Source organism: Meles meles, chromosome 12 (genome assembly GCF_922984935.1).
Source record: "Meles meles chromosome 12, mMelMel3.1 paternal haplotype, whole genome shotgun sequence".
NCBI lineage: Eukaryota > Metazoa > Chordata > Mammalia > Carnivora > Mustelidae > Meles > Meles meles.
The window spans coordinates 27608904-27626699 of NC_060077.1; positions in this window are offsets into that span (position 1 = coordinate 27608904).

Sequence of the window (17796 nt, forward strand, 5' to 3'; positions counted from 1 at the left end):
AACGTCAAGGTAATCCCCTTTCCCCAATCAATGCTACCCCTATAGGCAAACCAGCTTTTAATCCCCCTTTATCTTAGGAAAGTTGAGTCCCTTAACAAAAACATCAACATCCAGGAAGAATCAAAATAACCTTCCTTGCTCACACTGAGAATTTATAACCACTCTCCCATTTTTTTCTTCTGCCAGTGTTTCTGTGAATTTGTGTTTGTCCTGATAGTATATAAATCTTATACTTGGGGTACTTTCTGATGAGGTTCTTCCCTTTTTTTGCTTATATAGATATATATTTTTTTCTCTTGTCATATACTTTTATCAGCCTTTTTGTTTGTCTGTTTTTGTTTGTATACTTCATAAATCTTATCTTGGGGCCCATTTGGGCTGAGCCTTCTCTTCTATCTTCCGTTTTGTTCTTTTATCTATCTATATCTCTTTCTTTTTTCTTTCCTTTGCTTTTTTTGGTCTCTTTCTTCTCTATTTCTTTTTCTTTTCTTTTTTCTCTCATTTGGGTGGGGAACCCTGATTGCACAGAAGTGTTCCAGGGTGCATCTTGACTTCACCACAATCGATAAGTTCAGGTGCATCTGTTCAGTCATCTCTTACCAAAATGACTAGGAGGAGGAATACCCAACAGAAGAAAAATACAGAGGATGGACCTTCTGCAACAGAGCTAATGGCTATCGACATAGACAATATGTCAGAAAAGGAATTCAGACTAACAATTATCCAGGCAATAGCTAGGTTGGAGAAAGCCATGGATGATTGATTAGGGCAGAATTGAAGGCCACCAGGAATGATGTTCACAATGTTAGGGCAGAACTGAAAGCCACCAGGGGTGATGTTCAAAATGCTCTCAATGAGCTCCAATCTAATCTAAATTCTCTAAAAGCTAGGGTAACTGAGACAGAAGATAGAATTAGTGATTTTGAGGACAAACAGATAGAGAGAAAGGATCAGGAGGAAGCCTGGAACAAACAGCCCAGAAGCCACAAAAACAGAATCAGGGAAATAAATGATGTCATGAAACGTTCCAATGTCAGAATTATTGGAATCCCTGAAGGGGAAGAAAAAGAAAGAAGTCTAGAAGATATAGTGGAAGAAGTTGTCTATGAAAATTTTCCCAATCTCACGAATGGAAACAACGTTCATGTCCTAGAGGCAGAGAGATTTCCTCCCAAGATTTTAGAGTCTTGAAAGTCCTCATGACACCTTATAGTTAAAATGAGGAATTATGTTTCATGACAGACCCTCTTAAAAGCAGCTAGGACAAAGAAGCTCCTTACATACAGAGGAAAGCCCATTAGAATAACGTCAGACCTTTCCACAGAGACTGGGCAAGCCAGGAAGGGCTGGCAAAATATATTCAGAGTACTGAATGAGAAGAACATGCAACCAAGAATACTCCATCCAGCAAGACTGACATTTAAAATGGATGGAGAGATAAAGAGTTTCCAAGACCGTCAAGGCTTAAAAGACTATGCAACCACCAAGCCGACACTGCAGGAAATATTAAGGGGGGTCCTATAAAAGAGAAAAAAATCTTAAGAATATCATTGAACAGAAATATAGAAACAATCTATAGACAGAAAGACTTCAAAGGCAGCACGATATCAATAAAAATGTATCTCTCAATAATCACTCTCCATGTGTATGGCCTAAATGCGCCCATAAAACGACACAGGGTTGCAGATTGGATAAAATGACAGGACCCGTCCATATGTTGTCTACAAGAGTCCGATTTTGAACCTAAGGATACACCCAGACTGAAAGTGAAGGGATGGAGAAACATCTTTCATGCGAATGGGCCTCAAAAGAAGGCCGGGGTAGCAATTCTCATATCAGATAAATTAGATTTTAAACTAACGACTGTAGTCAGAGATACAGAACAACACTACATCATTCTTAAAGGGACTATCTGCCAAGATGATCTAACAATTGTGAATATCTATGCCCTGAATATGGGAGCACCCAATTACATAAGAAAACTATTAATCAAGATAAAGAGTTATATTGATATGAATACAATAATAGTAGGAGATCTTAATATGCCTCTCTCAGAAATACACAGATCATTGAAGCAGAAAATTAATAAATAAATAAGAGCATTGAATGAAACATTGGACCAGATGGACCTCATAGACATATACAGAACATTCCACCCTAAAACAACAGAATACTCATTCTTCTCAAGTGCACATGGAACCTTCTCCAGAATAGACCACATCCTGGGTCACAAAGCAGGACTCAACCGATACCAAAAGACTGACATTATTCCCTGCATATTCTCAGATTACAATGCTTTGAAACTGGAACTCAATCACAAGGAAAAGGTCAGAAGGAACTCAAACACCTGGAAGCTAAGGACCACCTTGCTTAAGAATGCTTGGATCAACCAGGAGATGAAAGATGAACTTAAACAATTCATGGAAACCAATGAGAATGAAGACACTTCGGTCCAATACCTATAGGATACAGCAAAGGCGGTTCTAAGGGGGAAATACATAGCCATCCAAGTCTCCCCCGAAAAATTGAAAAATCCAGAATACACCAGCTGTCTCTACACCTTAAAGAACTGCAGAATCAACAACAAATCAAACCAACTCCACATGCAAGAAGGGAAATAATCAAGATTAGAGCAGAGATCAATGAGGTAGAAACCAGAGATACAGTAGAACGTATCAATGAAACTAGAAGCTGGTTTTTTGAAAGAATCAATAAGATCGATAAGCCATTGGCCACACTAATCCGAAAGAAAAGAGAGAAAGCCCAAATTAATAAAATTATGAATGAAAAGGGAGAGATCACAACTAACATCAAGGAAATAGAAACAATCATCAGAAATTATTATCAACATTTATATGCCAATAAGCTAAGCAACCTAGATGAAATGGATGCATTCCTGGAAAACTACAAACTCCCAAAATTGAACCAGTAAGAAATTGACATCCTGAATAGATTGATATCTAGGAACGAGATTGAAGCAGTGATCAAAAACCTCCCAAAAAACAAGAGCCCAGGACCTGACGGATTCCCGGGGGAATTCTACCAAACTTTCAAAGAAGAAATAACACCAATTCTCCTGAAGCTGTTCCAAAAAATTGAAGCAGAAGGAAAACTTCCAGACTCTTTTTATGAAGCCAGCATTACCCTGATCCCCAAACCAGGCAAAGACCCTACCAAAAAGGAGAATTTCAGACCAATATCACTGATGAATATGGATGCAAAGATTCTCAACAAGATCCTAGCAAACAGGATCCAGCAGCACATTCAAAAGATGATCCACCATGACCAGGTGGGATTCATCCCTGGGTTGCAAGGTTGGTTCAACATTTGCAAATCAATCAATGTGATAGAACACATCAATAAGAGAAGAGAGAAGAACCACATGGTTCTCTCAATTGATGTAGAAAAAACATTTGACAAAATCCAGCATCCGTTCCTGATGAAAACGCTTCAAAGTATAGGGATAGAGGGAACATTCCTGAACTTCATAAAATCTATCTATGAAAGACCCACAGCAAATATCATCCTCAATGGGAAAAAGCTTGTAGCCTTCCCGTTGAGATCAGGAACACGACAAGGATGCCCACTCTCACCACTCTTGTTCAATAGAGTATTAGAAGTTCTAGCAAAAGCAATCAGACAACAAAGAGAAATAAAAGGTATCCAAATTGGCAATGAAGAAGTCAAACTCTCTCTCTTCGCAGATGATATGATTTTTTATATGGAAAACCCCAGAGACTCCACCCCCAAACTACTAGAACTCATACAGCAATTCAGTAACGTGGCAGGATACAAAGTCAATGTACAGAAATCAGTGGCTTTCTTATACACTAACAATGAAAATACAGAAAGGGAAATTAGAGAATCGATTCCATTTACTATAGCACCAAGAACCATAAGATACCTGGGAATAAACCTAACCAAAGAGGTAAAAGACCTGTACTCGAGGAACTACAGAACACTCATGAAAGAAATTGAAGAAGACACAAAAAGATAGAAGACTGTTCCATGCTCTTGGATCAGAAGAATAAACATTGTTAAAATTTCTATACTGCCTAGAGCAATCTATACATTTAATGCCATTCCAATCAAAATTGCACCGGTATTTTTCAAAGAGCTGGAGCAAATCATCCTAAAATTTGTATGGAATCAGAAGAGACCCCGAATTGCTAAGGAAATGTTGAAAAACAAAAAGAAAACTGGCGGCATCACGTTACCCGATTTCAAGCTTTACTACAAAGCTGTGATCACCAAGACAGTGTGGTACTGGCATAAAAACAGACACATAAACCAGTGGAACAGAGTGGAGAGCCCAGATATGGACCCTCAACTCTATGGTCAAATAATCTTCGACAAAACAGGAAAAAAATACAATGGAAAAAAGACAGTCTCTTCAATAAATGGTGCTGTGAAAACTGGACAGCAATATGTAGAAGAATGAAACGCGACCATTCTCTTACACCGTACACAAAGATAAACTCGAAATGGATAAAAGACCTCAACGTGAGACAGGAATCTATCAGAATCCTAGAGGAGAACATAGGCAGTAACCTCTTCGATATCAGCCACAGCAACTTCTTTCAAGATATGTCTCCAAAGGCCAAGGAAACAAAAGCAAAAATGAACTTTTGGGACTTCATCAAGACCAAAAGCTTCTGCACAGCAACGGAAATAGTCAACAAAACAAAAAGGCAACCCACGGAATGGGAGAAGATATTTGCAAATGACAGTATAGACAAAAGGTTGATATCCAGGATCTATAAAGAACTCCTCAAACTCAACACACACAAAACAGATAATCATATCAAAAAATGGGCAGAAGATATGAACAGACACTTCTCCAATGAAGACATACAAATGGCTATCAGACACATGAAAAAATGCTCATCATCACTAGCCATCAGGGAGATTCAAATTAAAACCACATTAAGATACCACCTGACACCAGTTAGAATGGCCAAAATTAGCAAGACAGGAAACAACGTGTGTTGGAGAGGATGTGGAGAATGGGGAACCCTCTTCCACTTTTGGTGCAAATGCAAGTTGGTGCAGCCACTTTGGAGAACAGTGTGGAGATTCCTCAAGAAATTAAAAATAGAGCTTCCCTATGACCCTGCAATTGCACTGCTGGGTATTTTCCCCAAAGATACAGATATAGTGAAAAGAAGAGCCATCTGTACCCCAATGTTTATTGCAGCAATGGCCATGGTCACCAAACTGTGGAAAGAACCAAGATGCCCTTCAACGGATGAATGGATAAGGAAGATGTGGTACATATACACGAATAGAGCTACATTATGATCCTACAATTGCACTACTGGGTATTTACTCCAACAATACAGATGTAGTGAAAAGAAGGGCTGTCTGTACCCCAATGTTCTTAACAGCAATGGCCACAGTCACCAAACTGTGGAAAGAACCAAGATGTCCTTCAATGGATAAAAGGAAAAGGAATATGTGGTCCTTATATATTACGGAGAATTGTGTCTCCATCATAAAGGGTGAATACCCAACTTTTGTATCAACATGGACTGGACAGGCCTGGAAGAGATTATGCTTAGTGAAATAAGTCAAACAGAGAGTCAATTGTAATATGGTTTCACTTATTTGTGGAGCATAAGGAATAACACAGAAGACATGGGGACCTGGAGAGGAGAAGGGACTTGGGGGAAATTGGACGGGCATACCATCCATAAGAGACTGTGGTCTCTGAAATACAATCTGAGGTTTTTGGAGGGGAGGGTTTGGGAGGTTGGTTGAGCCTGGTGGTGGGTATTATGGAGGGCACATATTGCATGGAGCATTGGGTGTGGTCCATAAACAACGGATTCTGGAACACTGAAAATAAATTAAAAAAATAAAAATTAAAAAGAAAGAAAGGGAGTTTAAATGCTCCATGATGATCACACCCACTGAAGCAGACACTGCTATTTTTATTTCTGATTATGAGTCAGATATTTTCCTAATTTATCACCTGGTATTGTGAGAAATGTCTTAGTTTATTTTTGAGATTATTACTTTTCTCCTAAAATACTACAAAGACTTTGAGTGACTCCAGAATACTAATGGCTTTTTAGAGCAGAAAATAGCTTGCCATCTCTCAGAAAACAGCTTAAGGCTGATAGCACAGAGCTCTATGTGACACCCCAGCCCTGTCACCACACTGGTGCCACTGGAGACAGTTTTTAAGGACTATGTCAGTGCGAGACACTGTCCTTCCACATACCCACATATGACTTTATAATTTTCCTCTGGATTTATGACGTGAGAGAAGACTTCCACTAAGAATATCACCTTTTTATGAGTAAAAAGAACACAATCAAGGTTATTGAAGGGAAGGGAAAGTTTCAGGCTTGGGGTTAGATTATGGATGAATTGGAAGCAGGACAAGGAGGTGGAGAACACCCTTTTCTCCCAATTCACCTTTCAAGTCTTCCAGAAAAGAAACTCGATTCTGGGGTCACCAGAGTTCTGGGGCAGCTAATTTGGTGAAAGGCCACACCCAGTCATTCAGTGTCCCAAAACTGTGCATCCATTGGTCCGTGTGAGATCTGAACATCTCCCTCATTCTTAGTGTCCTCTAGGGGAGATTTCCCCCTAAGAAATATCCCCCCAGAAAACATCATGTAGATCCTGGGACAAGGAGAGAGAGTAACCTGTTTTGCATGAAATACCTTCTCCTTCTAAGCAGTCTGGAGAAGTGAAAAGTCCCCAAGGAAACCACATTCTGGCTCAGGAAACTGAGGAAGCCACATCACGTGAGGATTCCCAACATAGCCAGGCCTGTGCTTCTTCCCAGGTACCTCACTAAAAGCTCAGGTCAGAGAAATTGATTCTTCCTCCATGGGGGGTGCACAAAAAGCAGTGTCTCAAGAAGAATTTTATGTCCCATAATAACACCTGTCTCTCTTTTGTTTTTTGGGGGAAGATTCTCAGATTGTGTTAGCCCAGGAGCCATCACTGTCAGTGTCTCTAAGAGGGACAGTCACACTCATCTGTAGTCCTAGATCTGTGTTAGTCCCTGAAATTAACTGCCCTAATTGGTAACATCAGACTCCAGGCTTGGCTCCCTTTATCTGACAGACAAACAACCTATTCTGGCGTCCCTGAACACTTACCTGGATTCATCCCTGGGAACAAAACCACCCTTACAATCACTAGGACTACACCTGATAATGAGGCCATTTATCACTGTATGCTGTATACTGGGAAAGAGCAACTAGGACCTCTAATGTTCTCACCATGGCTCAGCCTTTAGGGACAGAGGAAAATTTGAGGGGATGAAACATAAAACACCCCCATGAGAAGGGATGTCCCTTGGCACTATTCTCCAGTCAAGTGGCTCATTGTCATGTGCCCCATCCCCTATATCCCAGAGTGTGTCCATCTCTTCAGAGAGACCCTACAAGACTGGGATTCCTCTCTCTAATTCTGCTTAGATGGATGGGAAGAGGACTCAGGTCCAAAATGTATCCACCAACATGGAAACTCAGTGACTTCACTACTGTTTGTGTGATGTTTCTCATTCAAATGTGTCAACAAACATACCCTCAGAAGTAGATTGCAATACAGGCCTCAAGAAGCAAGAAATGTCTCAAAAATACAACCTAACCTTACACCTCAAGAAGCTAGAAAAAGAACAGGAAGGAAAGACTAAATTCAGCAAGAGAAGATAAATAAAAAATAATTAGATCAGAAATCAATGATGTTGAAATAAAAAAATACAGTATGACAATTTAACAAGGCAAGGAGCTAGTTCCTTGAAAAAATTAAGAAAATTGATATATACCTAGCCAGAATTACCAAAAAGATAAGGCAAAGGAACCAAATACATAAAATCATGAAAGAAAGCAGATGACAGAGCCAACACTTCAGAAATACAAGGAATTATAAGAAATTATTATAAGCAAGTATATGCCAAAAAGTTAGGTAGCCTTTCTTGAAGAAAAGGATGCATTCTTATAAACATAAACTACTAAAACTAAAAGGTGAAGAAATATAAACTCTGAATAGACCCATATGCAGGAAAGAAATTGAAGCAGTAATCAAAAATGTCCCAACAAATCAGAGTCCAGAACCAGGTGTTTTCCCAGGGGGAATTCTACTGATCATTAAGGAAGAATTAACACCTATTCTTCTGAAACAATTCCAAAAAATAAAAATGGAAGGAAAATGCCTAACCCATTCTATGATGTCAGTATTACCTTGATCCCCAAACCAAAGACCCCAATAAAAAGGAAAATTACAGGTCAATATCCCTGATAAACAGAACTGCAAAAATGCTCACCAATATACTAACCAAAAGGATCCAATAGTACATAAAAAGGATTATTCACTGGGACCAAGTGGGATTTATTCATGGGTGGAAATGGTGGTTCAACATCCACAAGTCAATCAATGTGATACACCACATTAATAAAAAAAAAAGGGCAAGAATCACACGATCCTCTCAACAGATGCAGAAAAAGTGGTTGACAAACAGCATTTTTTTTCTTGATTAACATTCTCTACAGTATATGGAGACAGGGAACATTCCTCAATATCATAAAAACCATATATGAAAATCCCATAGTGAATATCATTCTCTTCTCAATGTGGAAAAACTGAGTGGTTTTCCCCAAGGTCATAATCATGACAAGGATGTCCACTCTCACCATTGCTTTTCAATGCGATAGTGGAAATCTTAGTCTCAGCAATCATACAACCAATAGAAATAAAAGGCATTAAAATTGGCAAGGAAGCAGTCAAACTTTCACTTTTCACAGATGACCAGATACTCTCTGTTGAAAACCCAAAAGATCCACCCCAAAATTGCCAGAACTCTTACAAGAATTCAGCAAACTAGAAGGATATAAAATCAATGACCAGAAATCAGTCACATTTCTATAGACTAATTATGAGACAGAAGACAGGAATGAACGAATTGATCCCATTTACAATTGCATCAAAAAACATTAGATATCTATGAGTGAACCAAACCAAAGAGGCAAAGTATCTATACTGGGAAAAAAAAAACTATAGAAAACTCATGAAAGAAATTGAGGAAGACACAAAGAAATGGGAAAACAGTCCATGCTCATGTACTGGAAGAGCAGGTACTGTAAAAATATCTGGGCTCCCAAGAATGTATACATTCAATGCAATCTCTATAAAATACCATCAGCATTTTTCAAAGAGCTGGGTAAAATTTATATGGAAAGAAAAAAGAGTAACCAGTTAGCCAACGGAATGTGATGTGATGAGCACTGGGTACTGTACGCAACTAATGAATCATTGAATGGTATATAAAAAATAATTATGTACTGATGTTTTCTAATTGAATTTAAATTAAAACAAAAGAACAATGCTGGTGGCATCACAATTCCGGATTTAAAACCATCTTACAGAGCTGTAATCACCAAGCTAGTGTCATACTGGCACAAAAACAGTTACATAATCAATGGAACAGAATAGAGAACCAGACGTAGACCCTCAACTCAATGGGTAACTAATCTTTGACAAAATAGGATAGATAGAATATACAAAGTGAGGAGGAAGACAGTCTCTTTCAACAAATGATGTTGGGGAAAATGGACAGCCACATGCAGAAGAATGAAACTGAACCATTTTCTTACAGTATACAGAAAAATAAACTCAAGTGGATTAAATACCTAAAAGTGAGACAGGAATCCATCAAAATCCTAGATGAGAAAACAGACAGCAACCTCTTTGACCTCGGTCATAGCAACTTGGTGTATGCATGCATATATGTATATAATATATAAATCTTATATATATATATATCTATTAACTATATGAGTCATATACATAGCATATATATTTATATATATAAATTATATATAAATATTATAAAATAAAAATATAAAATAAATATAAATATATAAATTATACAAAACAAATATATAAAGTATAAATTTTTATATGTATATATACATATATATGTGTGTGTGTGTATATATATATATATATATATAGAAAAATTACTACAACACATCCTTAAAAGTATGAACAGTTATCCATTTGGGAAGGAAGTGGAACAAAAGAGTAGATTTTCAGTGGACAGCAGCATATTAATTTTATAGATCACTTATAGAAAAGTTATTAAATATCAATCTTTGTCTCAGATCATTTACAACATTTGAGGAAAACATCTGAAATATTTCAGAGTTAATACAAATTAATTATTATACAAATATAATAATTATTAAAGCATAAATGAGAACCCACAGAAATAATCGAAGACAAGAAACATGTTGTCCAGTGACAAAAACAGATATAAGAACAAGATATATGCCATGGGAGCTGGTGAACCTAACAGGAGACCCTGACAACAACAATAACCAAATAAGTCAACCTGTTAAGTCTAACCCAGGTAGAGTTATCACTAGGGAGGAATCAATGGGCTTCTCTGTTGGTCTTAAGCATTAAGCTTGATTCAAGTGAATTATGTCCCATTAATGAAACCAGGGACAAAGCAGAAGCAAAGTCAGATTATCAGATACTCCTAAAATATCTCATGACATAAATATTTCCTTATATTTCCACCTGAGGGTATTGATGCCCTGGAAAAATGAATGGTTCAACCCCAAAGCTGACCTGATCACTCTAGTGCCCTGGGTGTTGACATCAGAAAAGTCCACCTGAATGTTCCAGGACTTCTGGGGAGTATGACATGGGCTGGGGTGCATGGTGTCTGATATCATTAGGGGATAGTGATTGACTGCTCCTGAGATATCAGTAGTCTGCCTTTTGGTCAGAAAGACCAGGAAAATATATCACTGGCTCTTGCACATTTAGGAAGCAGAGTCCTCACAGTGGGTGACTATCCCCAGAAGCAACATGAACCCTCAGAACTGAATCACGCAGCCCTCATATTTTGATTCCAAAATGCCAATCAAATTTATAACTCATCCTGAGAAAACACCAACCCTGAACCTCATCAACCCCCTTAATCCTCCTGCCAGTTCTCTTAACTACTCGGCTCTTCTCTGACTTCTAAGTCTTTCTATTCCTCAGCAGAACACAAGGAAAAAATATTTGACACAGTGTCTTTTCTTTTTTTTTAATTTCACTGATTTCCTTTTTAAGTGACTAATATGCTCAACGTGGGGCTCTAACTCACAATCCTGAGATCAAGCACTGTGTGTTTTATCAACCGAGCCAGTCAGGTACACAGTATCCTTTTCATTTCTGATCATGAGTCACACTTGTCTCTATTTGTCATATCCAGTGTGGACAGTTGTTTCAGAATTTCATGGTGACACTCTGACCTTTCCTCCTCAAAGCCTACAGTTACATTGAAGGACTTCATGGATTAGACAGCTTCTTAGAACAATGTTGGTCTCTGCAGCCTGGAAGGTCACTCAGTACATGCACAATGAGCCCTGCTATGCTTCCTCAATTTTGCCAGAAAAAGGTTTATGCACTAAGTCAGAGGAGACCCTTTTCCTTCACCCTCAAGATAGGTACTCTGAGATTCCCAGTGGACTCACTATTGGAGGAGTGACCACTAAGATCCAGCAAGGAGACAATCAGGGATGTCACTGGGGAGAGCAGAAAGTGTGCCCAGGTCTGGGATGGATTCAGAATGAACTAGAAGCAGGGATAAGATTCAGAAAGTACACCCATGTCCTCAGTCTTAGCCTTTCCAGAGAAGAGACTTGGCTGAAGTCATCCGGGATGTTTAAGGAGCTGACTAGGCAAATGATGTTATCACTGTTACCGAGTATTCCAGTAATCCTGCAATCATTGATTTGTGTGAGTTCCCAGCTGATGCTTCTTTCAAATTCTCCTGCAGGGGACAGCAGGGTGACCCTGGGGAAGGAAGAGAGGGGAAGTTGATTTGTATGAAGCATCTTCTCTTCTTAATGGGTTAGAGAGGCATGAAAATGCCCAGGGACACCATACTCTAGCCCAGGAGCCTGAGAAGGCTGCATCCTGTGACAGTCCCCTCCATGGCCTGGATAGTACTTCTTCTTGGGCTCCTCACTATGGCTCAGATCAGGGGAGGGTACTCTTCATCCTTGAAGGGTACCTAAAATCAAGGTCTTGGGGTGACCCTTGTCTCCAATAATAAAACTTGTCTCTCCTCTTTGTTTTAGGAGTGATTCTCAGAATGTGGTGACCCAGGAGCCATCACTAACCATTTTTCCGGGAGGGACAGTCACACTGATCTGTGCCCATAGTTCTGGTTTAGTCTTTATGGATCACTACCCGAGCTGGTACCAGAAGACCCCAGGAGCCTCCTCACACGATTATCTACAGCACAGTCAGCTGCCCCTCAGGGGTCCCTGACTGCTTCTCTGGATCCATCTCTGGGAACAAAGCCACCCTCACCATCACAGGGGCCTAGCCTGAGGATGATGCTGACTATTATTGTGTTCTGTGTTTTGGTGGTTATACTTACACAGTGATTTAAATCAGTGGGGAAGTGCAACCATAACCTTCTCATGGGTGGCTCCCTGGCCCCATTCTCCTCTCCAGTGATTCCTGGTCATATGACCAATTCTCAGCTTTACCAGGGTGTGTCCATCTCTCCAGTGTGACCCCCAAATCCCAGGCTTCAGCCCTCCTTCTCTGATTATAGCTATGGGGAGGGGGCTCACATCAAAAATATATCCACAAACAGTGAAATTTAGTGAGCTCACTGCTCCTTGTGAGATACTTCTTATTCAAATGACATTAAGTATCATGTCCTCATTCAGTAATTTGATGATAGAGACCAAATCATATGGAACATGTCTTCATCTGGATAGACATGAGGTGGATCCATAGCCCATGTGCTGTTCTGTTCCACACAGCAGATGCTTCTAGTCAGTGCACTGTGAAGATGATGAAGGAGAAGAAACATTTGGAACAGTTCATTTTAAATGCTATCTGAGAGAGTTCATTCTCTTCTGATGTCAATGCCCCACAATTTTTATTTCTTCTAATTTGGGTCATCGCTTAATTAACTATGGCAGTGTTTACTTTATTAACAGTGTAATTTAAAAACTTCTTGAAAAGTTAGTATCAAATATGTGCCATATTTGTAAAATTGCCATTATTTTTTTCTTAATTTGGAAAGCATGTGCTCTTTGAGAAATTAGAAAATCCATCTACATGAGAAAGTCGGGTCACAGCAAGGCCATATAAGCCATTCTTTGTGGACTGACAGTGAGCTAAATGTTAGTCCTGCCCCAACATCATTTCCAGCCAGAGCCAAGGTTTGGCCAGTTGACAGAAGGGGGCGCTGAGTGCCTTTCCCAGTATCTGCTCAGTGAGGGATCCCTGTTCTGTAATCCCGCAAAGTCACCAGGCTGAGGAATTAGCATCTGTGTGTACTGCTGTTGGCTTAGCCAATGGAGCCCATTTGGCTGGGCAGAGGGTCATGCTCATTGGTCCATTGTCCCAGATCCCAGCCGCTGCTTCCTGCCTGGTGCCTTCCAGGGGAGAAACTCTGAGGCTCATCCTCAGGCTCTAATCTAAGAACCAAGGATAGAACAGATTCTCCAGGAGCAAAAATTTCATGTAAGTAGTCCTCCCCTTTTGGTCACTGGAGAAGACAAAAGAGGCCTGCCACTCACCCCTAGCTCGGCACTCAGACACCTCTGTCGCCAAGGCCTGGACATCTGTCCTCATCATGCTCCTTTCTCACTGCTCATGCACAGAGAAGCCTCGGAGAACAGAGTTTGACATGTGTCATAATCAGACGACAAAAAGGGACGAGAAAATGATGTGATCCTCAGAGGGGACTGCTGGTGAAGGATCACTGGGGAAGGAGCTGGAGTTGGAGGGAGATCCTGTAGCTATAGGTCTGATCCCTGGAAGGAAACATGGAAGTGTGGCTCGGGTAGGAAGAGTCTGGGACCACAGGTCTGTTCACGTCAACAGGAATGTGGAAGGTCCTGGCACCTGAGGGGCATTTGTGGAGACTTCTTCCCCCAGGGAAAGCCAGACTCAGTGATCCCTAAGCTCACTTTTGCCTGCAACCAACAAAGGAGCAGTGGGGCTGTCAGTTACCTAGGGTCCTACCTATAGGGTTTCCTGGGAGGGAGAACTGAGACCTTCACCTCCAGGGGCACTACAACTGACTTTTGCTACTGTCTGCCATCCTCAGGACAAAGGCTGTGCTATCCTGCATCTGCCTCCTCTTCCACGTGGACTCCAAATTATGTGAAGCTGAGGTGTCTCTGGGCATTCGAGGCTTTGTCCCATGCAGATCTCTGCAGGCACAGAGACCGGTGCCTCTGCCTCAAGCCACCTGCCTGAGAGGGAAGGGTCTGTGGGAGAGCCACCCCTCTTTACAGTCAGGTAAGGGGCCACAGTGCAGTCCTCAGAGCCTGGAGTATCAGTCACTGCAGCCCTTCTTGTCTCTGAATTATTATAAATTTTCCACACTTTCACACCATGATCACCATGTGACACAGGACAACACACACATCACCTGCCCCCCACCTGCTCTCTCGCCTGATCTCACCCATGTAAGTTAGGGCATCCCCATCTCTGTGGGTATCGCCCTCCAACCACCTGACACTCTCTCCTCCCTCTCCCACAGCCTAAGGTATAGTCATTCACCTCTTGTGTCCCCTCTGAGGACTTGTGACTTTTCCCTCTTTCCTCTGTTCTCATCTTCCTCCGGGGGGATCTGGGTCCGCATTTGAGTCTGGATCCATGTGTTCCTCCACTAATACAGGAATTCTGCTCATCTCTGGGCTGCAATCTGAGGACGAGGCTGACTATTACTGTGCTCTAGGTCACTGGACTGGGTACACTTATACTCACTCACAGTGTCTCAGACAATGAGGCAATGAGACAAAACCCCTGGGCACAGAGAATGTGGCTTATTTTCAGTGAGAAAATTAAGTAGAGGCACATGTATCCTTTTTCCAGGGTCCTGATCCTAGTCTGTGCTGACTCAGCAGTCCTCAGTATGTGAGACCCTGCATCGGAAGCTCACCATCTCCTGCCCTAGTATCATCTCCAAATCAGGTATGGTTTCCTGTGAACTGCTACAAACTGCTCCCAGGAATGACCCCAAACACCTCATCTATGGTAATTACTATTACCATTCACTCTCGGGGGACAGAGATCCATTCTCTGCCTCCAAGTCTGGCAGGCTGGGCTTCCTCATCATCAATGAACTCAAGGCTGATTTTTACAATTCGATGTGGGTCAGGGTTCTCAGTGCTAACACGATTCTCACGCCCATGGGAAACTGAGTCATATTCCTAGTTACTCCTCTGCCAAAAGCATGAACCACACAGCACCTGGCTACTCAGCTCTGGCTTTGATTTTTCTTATTCTTTTTCTTACACTCTTGTCCTGTTTCCATCAAGGGACACTGTCTGGGGTGAGGTTCTTTCTCTTCTTCTATCCTCAGAGTCACTCAGGCCAGCCCATTCCTACACAAAGAGTCTCAAAGGAAATAGAAATTCCCTGTCCTCAGGAACTGGGACAGTTTCCTTCTCAGCTCACGTGCATTCAATAATTTTCTTCTGATTTCTCAAAAAATGAAACTTTCTGTGGGCTCTGAGTCTCTGTGGGCCTCAGCACCATCCTTGCCTGGCTTGGTGGGTATGTCAGCTCTGTTTGCCTCTGGAACCAAGATTACTTTAGCTATAACCAGAGGACCAGTTTGTTCATTTTCTGGTGTTTGCAGGAAATACTTAAAATGATTCCAAAGTAAAAATGTTAAAATGTAAACAAAGAAAACAAACTAAGAAAACAAAACAAAACAAAATGATAACATTCTAGAGAAATACCTGCAGTTGAATGTTTACAGAACCTATTCATAACACAAAACATGAAAGCAACCAGAAATCTGCATGCTGATTTTATACCAGTTTTTATATAATGACTAAGCCTTGAGGTAACAAATATATCCTCTAATTATGTTGCATATTCATTCACTGGGATCTTAATCAAAATTTAAAATTAAGTAACTTTCGAGTTAAAAAAATATACATGGATTTTAAATACATATTTCTCAGGGAAGAAGAACATATAAAAGGTTCATTCTTATCATTGTTATTATATTACATTTTGGAAGAGCAGGAATCCAGAAGTGTTAGAAAGGTTAATGATTGACAGGAGGTAGAGGAAGGTGGAGGAAGAGGGTGAATGTGTGAAGCACAGTAATTGTATTTATGGTGGTGTCACTCTTGTACGTGACACTGTGATGATGGTCACACTACACTGCTGCATTGTCACAGCTCACTAAAATCTAGGGCAGAGTAACAGTACCTTAGTGCATGCATAAAAGTCATTTAGGAGATGGGTTGTCCATGATGGAGTGCATAGTGTGACATTATACCATCTGCTGCTACAAATTTGTGAACCAGCCTCACAGAAGGGGTGGGACAGAAAGGTCCTGACCTGAGGGACTTTGGAAAGGAGGTCCAAAGAGAAAACTGATTGTATAAGAGCCTCTTACTCCACGTGAGGCAGTTGTGTCCCATGGAGTAAGTGATCAATAATTGTGATGTTTCTGATTTTTGCTTGCAATTGAACAATGATGTCAATGGTCAGAGATGGTGAAAGCCAGTGTTCTCCGTCCAGGAAGGGAAGTTCAAGTTTTGTGTGGGTCTCACCTTCTCCATAGCCAATGACATGGTCAGATTCATGCTTGTGGTTTTCTTTATGGTTGTAAGTCACACTTCAGCTACAACCATCAAGAAATTTTGAACAATAAAGATCTATTACTTACAAGACCTGGAAATTACACAGCAGACCTTGGGCCACAGATGGACATCATAGGCAGAGGAAAAGCCAGCCTGAGCCCTCCCACCAGGAATGTGGAAAGAGACTCAGCTGACAGAATAAGGAGCTGGGGATGTGAGACGCAGCGAGAGACAGAGAGACCAACTTTCTAGGGTCCCACACTGAGTGTTCACAAGGGAAGGTGTGCTAGTGTACCTGGTGCACCACCCACAGCAGTGACTCTGACCAAGTCTGGGTCGGGGGTCACTTCCATTGGTATTTCTTCTGTCAGTATCTGTCAGTACCTGATTTTCCTCAGACCACTCATCTGACAGTATCACATGCTTGTGTTCCGTTAAGATTTAGAGAAATCCATCGCTAGTGTAGTCTCACTCTGTTAATGTTGCACTGGATAAATTTCATACTCAGAGATAAACGGCTCTTAGTGAAGAATTTGAATGAGGATAAAAAAATTGATTCAGACCATGCCCTCAGGAGAGTGCAGAATGACTCATTGGTGCTTCTGGTCTGAGTGTTTCAACTTGAGGTTGGGAGTCAGGCCCCTCTTGCAGGTTGGAATTGTGTTTTCTATTCTAGGATCAACCACCAAATATGAAAATTAGAAGTAATGCTATTTACAATAGTGTTAAAAATATGAAACACATAAGGATAAATCTGAGAGAATTTGAAAATTTTATGGACTAAAAACTAAAAAGAAAATAATAAGAAACATTAAAGATATAAGTAAACTACAAATACATCTTTCGAGTGGGTCAAATATTCAATGTGGTGGAGATAACAATTCTCCCAGAACTGACTGATACCTTTGTTGCAAAAACTTCTAGTAAATGCACTTGAAATGGTGGGGAAGTTCAGAAAAAAAATAGAAACACTAAAAAATTCTGTGACTGGATTTCAGCTCAGGGAGAATCCTGCACTCTGTCCACAGGACCTGCCTGTGGCTGAGGAGAAGGAAGCTCAGGAAGTGGTTTGAAGTCAGAGGAAGAGAATCTAGGTGTGGCATGGGCACACCGCTTCTGCCTATGACATAGATGGGTAGTGGACCTGCTGTCTTGAGGGCTGATTCACAGAGTGTGGGTGCAGAAGGCCTGGGAG